The sequence below is a fragment of the Tachyglossus aculeatus genome, unplaced genomic scaffold, assembly GCF_015852505.1.
Source record: "Tachyglossus aculeatus isolate mTacAcu1 unplaced genomic scaffold, mTacAcu1.pri scaffold_102_arrow_ctg1, whole genome shotgun sequence".
Classification (NCBI taxonomy): domain Eukaryota; kingdom Metazoa; phylum Chordata; class Mammalia; order Monotremata; family Tachyglossidae; genus Tachyglossus; species Tachyglossus aculeatus.
In genome coordinates this window covers 1,149,050-1,155,627 of record NW_024044843.1, presented here as the reverse complement: position 1 = coordinate 1,155,627, position 6,578 = coordinate 1,149,050, and the positions used below count along the sequence as shown (strand labels likewise).

At 43.7% G+C, this 6,578-nt stretch overlaps 1 pseudogene; it reads left to right on the top strand.

The window, feature by feature from the left end:
• The first annotated feature begins 516 nt into the window (after positions 1-516).
• LOC119922470 lies at positions 517-5,567 on the top strand (annotated as a pseudogene).
• Positions 5,568-6,578: the final 1,011 nt, after the last annotated feature.

The following is a 6,578-nucleotide window of genomic DNA, read 5'->3' as shown; positions in this document are numbered from 1 at the left end:
GGATCCTGTTGTTGGGTAGGAACCGTCTCTATATGTTGCCGACTTGTTACCGTAAAGCCACATCTGTTTCTTTGAACTCTTCCATCAGCATCCCTTCTTGAGCAAAATGGATAATAACCAAGTTATCCTCATTAACGTTTATATACCTCAGCACTTAGAACAGTGCTTGGCATATATTAAGTCAGTGACTTCCTAGCTATACTTGCTAGTAAGCTAAGTAACTTAAGCGCTAGATAGAAAGTGATTGACAAAAACACAATTAATGAATTATATCCGTGTCACTGCTGTTTGGTACATTCCATGAAGGAGCAATGCCCCTGCTATTTGGCCCAATCCTCCAAGGAAGATTGTGGATCAATTATTTGTAGTTTAGCTCCTTTATTGTGCAAACTGTGTAAGTGCATATGGCAGACATTGTTATATTGTGTTTCTCCCAAGTATTTATTGCGGTGCTGTGCACACAGTAAGTGCTCAATAAGTAAAAATGAATGAATGAGTGACTTTCTCCTCCGCTCTATGCATGGACACGAGAAAATTCTTGTTCATTTCTGTCCTTTGTGTTTACTTGGCTATCACTGGTACTTGAATATTCACCCCAGCCATATCTCATCAGAGGCTAAGTCATCAGCTGTAAAGCTGTCAGGATTCTGCCATCCCAGTTGTGATTCTGTTGTGTATTTCTCTGGACAGTGGCGTTACACACTGGAAAAATGGCTGGAGAAATTCCTCTCTTACTTCCAGCAGCTCGTAATCATAATGGCCTTTGAGTATGAAAGACAACTGTATATGTATATATATATATATACATATACATATATATATATATATATATATATACATATATATTATAGTTAGATTTTCTTGAATGTGAAAGAGAACAGAAAGAAGGATCATTTACCAGAAAGAGGAAACTTGAACTTTTGTTTCATGGGACTAGCGTCAGAACCTTGCCAAGTTACTTGTAAAATGGACAGAGCAGTGGCCCGTCCGCCAAGACTGAACTCCTTATCTTCCCTCCCAAACCCTGTCCTCTCCCTGACTTTCCCGTCACTGTGGATGCCACTACCCTCTTTCCTATCTCACAAGCCCGCAACCTTGGTGTCATCCTCGTCTCCACTCTCTCATTCACCCCACACATCCAATCCGTTCCCAAAACCTGCCGGTCTCACCTCCACAACATCGCCAAGATCCGCCCTTTCCTCTCCATCCAAACCGCTACCTTACTGGTTCAATCTGTCATCCTATCCCAACTGGATTACTGCATCAGCCTCCTCTCTTACCTCCCATCTTCCCCACTTCAGTCTATATTTCACTCTGCTGCCCGAATCATCTTTGTGTAGAAACGCTCTGGGCATGATACTCCCCTCCGCAAAAATCTCCAGTGGCTGCCTGTCAACCTACGAATCAAGCAAAAACTCCTCACTCTTGGCTTCAAGGCTCTCCATCACCTCTCCCCCTCCTACCTCACCTCCCCCTTTCTCCTTCTACAGCCCAGCCAACACCCTCCGCTCTTCTGCTGCTAACTCCTCACTGTGCCTTGCTCTAGCCTGTCCTGCCGTCGACCATTGGCCTACGTCTTTCCCCTGGCCTGGAATGCCCTTCCTCCACATATCCGCCAAGCTAGCCCTCCACGTCCCTTGAAAGCCCTACTGAGAGCTCACCTCCTCCAGGAGGCCTTCCCGGAATGATCCCCCTTTTTCCTCTCCTCCTCCCCATCCCCCCGCCTTACCTCCCTCCCCTCCCCACAGCACTTGTATATATTTGTACAGATTTATTACTCTATGTATTTTACTTGTACATATTTACTATTCTGTTTATTTTGTTAATGATGTGCATATAGCTTTAATTCTATTTCTTCTGATTATTTTGACATCTGTCTACATGTTTTCTTTTGTTTTCTGTCTTCCCCTTCTAGACTGTGAGCCCATTGTTGGGTAGGGACCCTCTCTATATGATGTTGGCGTACTTTCCAAGCGCTTAGTACAGTGCTCTGCACACAGTAAGCTCTCAATAAATAAGACTGAATTAATGAATGAACACCATCCCTCTTCCATACAGGGATCACAGTTTCAATCCCCATTTTACAAGTGAGGTAACTGAAGCCCAGAGAAGGGAAGTGACTTGTTCAAGGTCATACAGCAGACAAGTGGCAGATCCAGGGTCAGAACTCATGACCTCTGACTCTCAGGCCTGTGCTATATCCACTAAACCATGCTGCTCCTCATCCCACCTTTAGCCCCCCAGCACTTATGTACATATCCATAATTTATTTAAGTATTTTAATGTCTGTTTCCCCAAATGCACTGTAAGCTCCTTGTAGGCAGGGACCATGTTTACCAACTCGGTTGTATTATGTTCTCCCAAGCACTTAGTACAATGCTCTGCACAAAGTGTAAGTGCTCAATGAATATTAGTGATTAATTATTACTTTCTTGCATTCCTAATCTCCCCTTCAACACCCCTATGTCCCTCTAGTATACCATTCTGAACTGCTCATCCACATATTAATTCGAACCTCCTGAACCTAATATTTTCCACCAGCATTTCTTCCTGTTACAGTGAACAGTTACAGAGAAGTAGCTTGGCGTGTGGACAGAGCACGGTCCTGGTAGTCAGAAGAACTAGGTTTTAATCCTGCCTCTACCACATGTCTACTGTGTGACCTTGGGCAAGTAGCTTCACTTCTCTTCTCTTCACTTCTCTGTGAGCTCTGTTAAGACTGTGAGCCCCATGTGGGACATGGACTGTGTCAAATCTGATCAGATTGTACCTTCCCCAGTGCTCAGTATAGGGCCTGGAACATGGTAAGTGCTTAAAAAGTGCTATTAAACAAAACAAAATACAGTGAAGGTGAAATGCTCATTACTGCAGGGTGAAGTGTTTTCTTTTGTTTGGTTTGAACCATCCTCCCAAATCTTTACAGCTTGTCACCTTCTCCACATGTGGTGTTATTCGCTTCCCTCTTGTAGACTGAAAACCCGATGTTGGCAGGGATTACCTCTTTATTGCTGAAGTGTACTTTTCCAGCGCTTAGTACACTGCTCCACACACAGTAAGCGCTCAATAAATATGATTGAATGAATGAATGAATGAATGCCTATCAATTCCAGATTTGCTCTGTCCGCAGCCTTCATAAGTTTATTGACTTTAATCAACCACCTCTCAGATTTGAACCTTAATGCTTTAATTCTCTTTTCACAAGGAACCCTCGTCACCCCCCTGATCATCTCTGTTGTTCTTCTCTGGCTCTTCTCCAGTTCCACTTTATCTTTCTCAAGATGGAGCAACCAGATCACAAATCAAATTACTCTGAGATCTCTTCCCTTGAACCATGCTTGATAACTCTGAGTCCATTCTCATATAATTGTAATTTGGATTGTTTCTCCTTAGGTGGATCATCTTTTCCTTGCTCACCTGAAATTGCTCTCTCCGTTTTAAAATATATCAACCATCCTATAGACAAGTAAAATATCTACCACCATCTTCCTCTCCCCTGTTGCAGTACAAACGAGGCTAAGAATATTTCTGACAGAAATACTACTCTGTTACACCTTTATTTAAACACCCTAGTGTCTTTGGACACCTAGAAATGGTTCCTTGACTTTTTGAATATGTGCATATCCTCTAGATTGTGAGCTCGTTGTGAGAAGGAACATGTCTACCAACCCTGTAGTGCGATAATCTCCCAAGTGCTTAGTATTGTGCTCTGCACACAATAAGCACTCAATAAATATGATCGGATTTATTGATGTCCATTTTTTCTTTCTCTTATTTTTCTGTAATGTTCTTTGGGTCTGACCCCCAACTAGGCTATGAGTTCCTTGAGAGTGAAGATTATGTTTTAAAAATCTGTTAAACTGTGCCAAGTATTTAGCAGAGTAATCTGCACAAAGAAGGTGCTCAACAAATACTTTTGATCGATTGATTGCCTACTGTCAGATAGTGGTGGGAATGCCTTTAAGGTCTAGCCCATCCACATTATTGATTTTCTGGATTTTTGACTATCTGGATTGTATTTAGTTCTGAATGATCAGAGACACAGCATGGCCTAGTGGATAGAGCACAAGTATGGGAGTCAGAAAGACCTGGGTTCTAATACTGGCTCCACTATTTGCCTGTTGTGTGACTTAGGGTAAGTCACTTCACTTCTCTGTATCTCAGTTACCCCATTTGTAAAGTGAGGATTAAGACTGAGAGCCACTTTTGGGCCATGGACTGTGTTTAACCTGATTAGTTTGTATCTATCTCAAAACTTAGTACAGCGCTCAGGAACATAGTAAGTACTTAACTAGTTCAATAAAAGAGGATCCACTTTATGTGAAGTGGTATTGTTATGCACATTTTTTTTATATTTGTGGTACTTCCTTGTTAAATGGAAAACTCTTCAAGGACAGGAAGTGAGTTTTCTCCTCCCTTGTCTTCTGAACAGAGCTGATGCTTAGATATTCAATCAGTGCTGCTATGTAACTGTGCAATTAGAAGAGTTGAAACCTGGATGTCCCTTTCAGCCTAATTATTTTGGAAATATGATGTCAAAAAATCAACAATAGAGAACCCTCAAATGTCTTCATATTTGGTCATTATGACTCCAATATGGATTAGATTTTTATTCTCTTTCTAGGTAAACCAACACTTACCCATGTCCTTCATGGAAACCCTGGAGACGAAAATGTGACTGCATTTATCCTCCTTGGTTTTACCCAAAATCCGGTCAGAGAACATCCTTTATCATTTTTCTCTTATCCTATCTTGTCACCATGATGGGGAATCTGCTCATCCTCATAACCATAAAGGCCAGTCAAACTCTGGGCACCCCCATGTACTTTTTTCTGGCCTATTTGTTCTTCATAGATACCTGCTATACATTCTGTGTGGCTCCCAAGATTATTATAGATTTGCTGCAGGAGAGGAAAACGATCTCCTTCCGTGACTGCATGTCACAGCTCTTTGTAGGTCATTTGTACACCAATGCTGAGATCACCCTCCTCATGGCGATGACCTTTGACCGCTACATGGCCATCTGTAAGCCCCTGTACTACACAGCCATTATGAGTCAGCACGTGTGTGCCCTGCTGATGTGGGTGGCCTGGATAGGAGGCTTCCTTCAAGCAACCATCCAGATCCTCTTTATGGTCCAGTTGCCATTCTGTGACCCTAACGTGATCGATCACTTCATCTGGGACTTGTTCCCTTAGTTGAAGCTTGCTTGCACAAACATCCAGGTCCGCCGCCTGTTGGTCGTGGCCAACAGTGGGGTGATGTGTATGTTAAGTTTTCTCCTACTGGTCTTTTCTTACATCGTCATCTGGCACTTCCTGAGGACTCATATTTCTGCAGGGAGATGGAAATCCCTCTCTACGTGTGTCTCCCACATTGTCATAGTCGTTTTATTCTTCTTTCCATGTATTTTCATGTACATAAGGCCCAGGTGCACTCTCCCTGTGGTCATGTCGGTGGCCATTTTTTACACTATCATCACCCCCATGTTGAATCCCGTCATCGACACCATGAGAAACGCGGGGGTGAAAGGTGTCATGAAGAAGCTGTGGAGCAGGAAAGTGAAATGAATTCTTTCATTTATGCAAGTGGTTGGGTGAGTAGAGGGTTGATCTGAGAGACTGAGAAGGAACAGGAACTGTTCGTTGATTCCAGATCATCTGGAGCATGAACAGAAAAGTCTGGGCTCATTCTGGGCACAGATACAGGGAGAAGAATAAATAAACCCAATTCTCTGGATGGAGGCTGGGTTGTCTTGCCACAAGCCACTTATCTCTTCTCCTTTAGGTGTAGTTAGGAGCACTACAGCAGTCTCTTCTTGGGGACCAGTTCATGTCCTCCCCTTTCCTCCACCCCCAAGATGCCCCCAGCCATCTAGCTAGGGACAGCAGATTGGAAGCTGGAACCGTAATGTTCTTAGTCTTTATAAGGGGGGTTGGCCATGCACTCTCTTTCGTAATGGGACCACACTGAAGGCTCCTTTAACACTATCAAAGTGTTACTGGCAGGACATGTAGCTCAATCCTCTGTAAGATCGATCCAGACCATCCTGTGCCCTATAGCCTGAGGAGCTCAGTAATAATGATATTGATATTTTGTTGAGCACTTACTATATGCCAAGCACTACACAAAACACTGGAGTAGATACAAGATCATCAGAGTGGATACAGTATTGTGCCAGTTTACTCGCTGTGTCCTGATCTTGTCTATCTCACTTCCATCACCTTTCCCATATCCCCCAGCCTTCGTCCCCCGCCCCAGTTTGGAACTCCCGCCCCCTTCCAAATTTGCCAGACTATCACTCTCTTCACCTTATTCGCCTCTACCACCCCCTCCAGATTCTTGTAGCCGTCATCTACCGCCTCTCCGGCCCCACCTCCAACGTCTTTAACGATTTTGACCCCTTCCTCATATTCCCTCTCTCTTTTTCCATGCCCACTTTGATCCTTGGAGACTTCAACATCCACATTGATAACCCTGGTGATTCCTCTGCTGCCCTCCTTCTATTTCTCCTTGACGCTGCCAACCTCTTGCTCCACCCCACCTCGCCCACTCACCAACTTGGTCACACCCTCGACCTC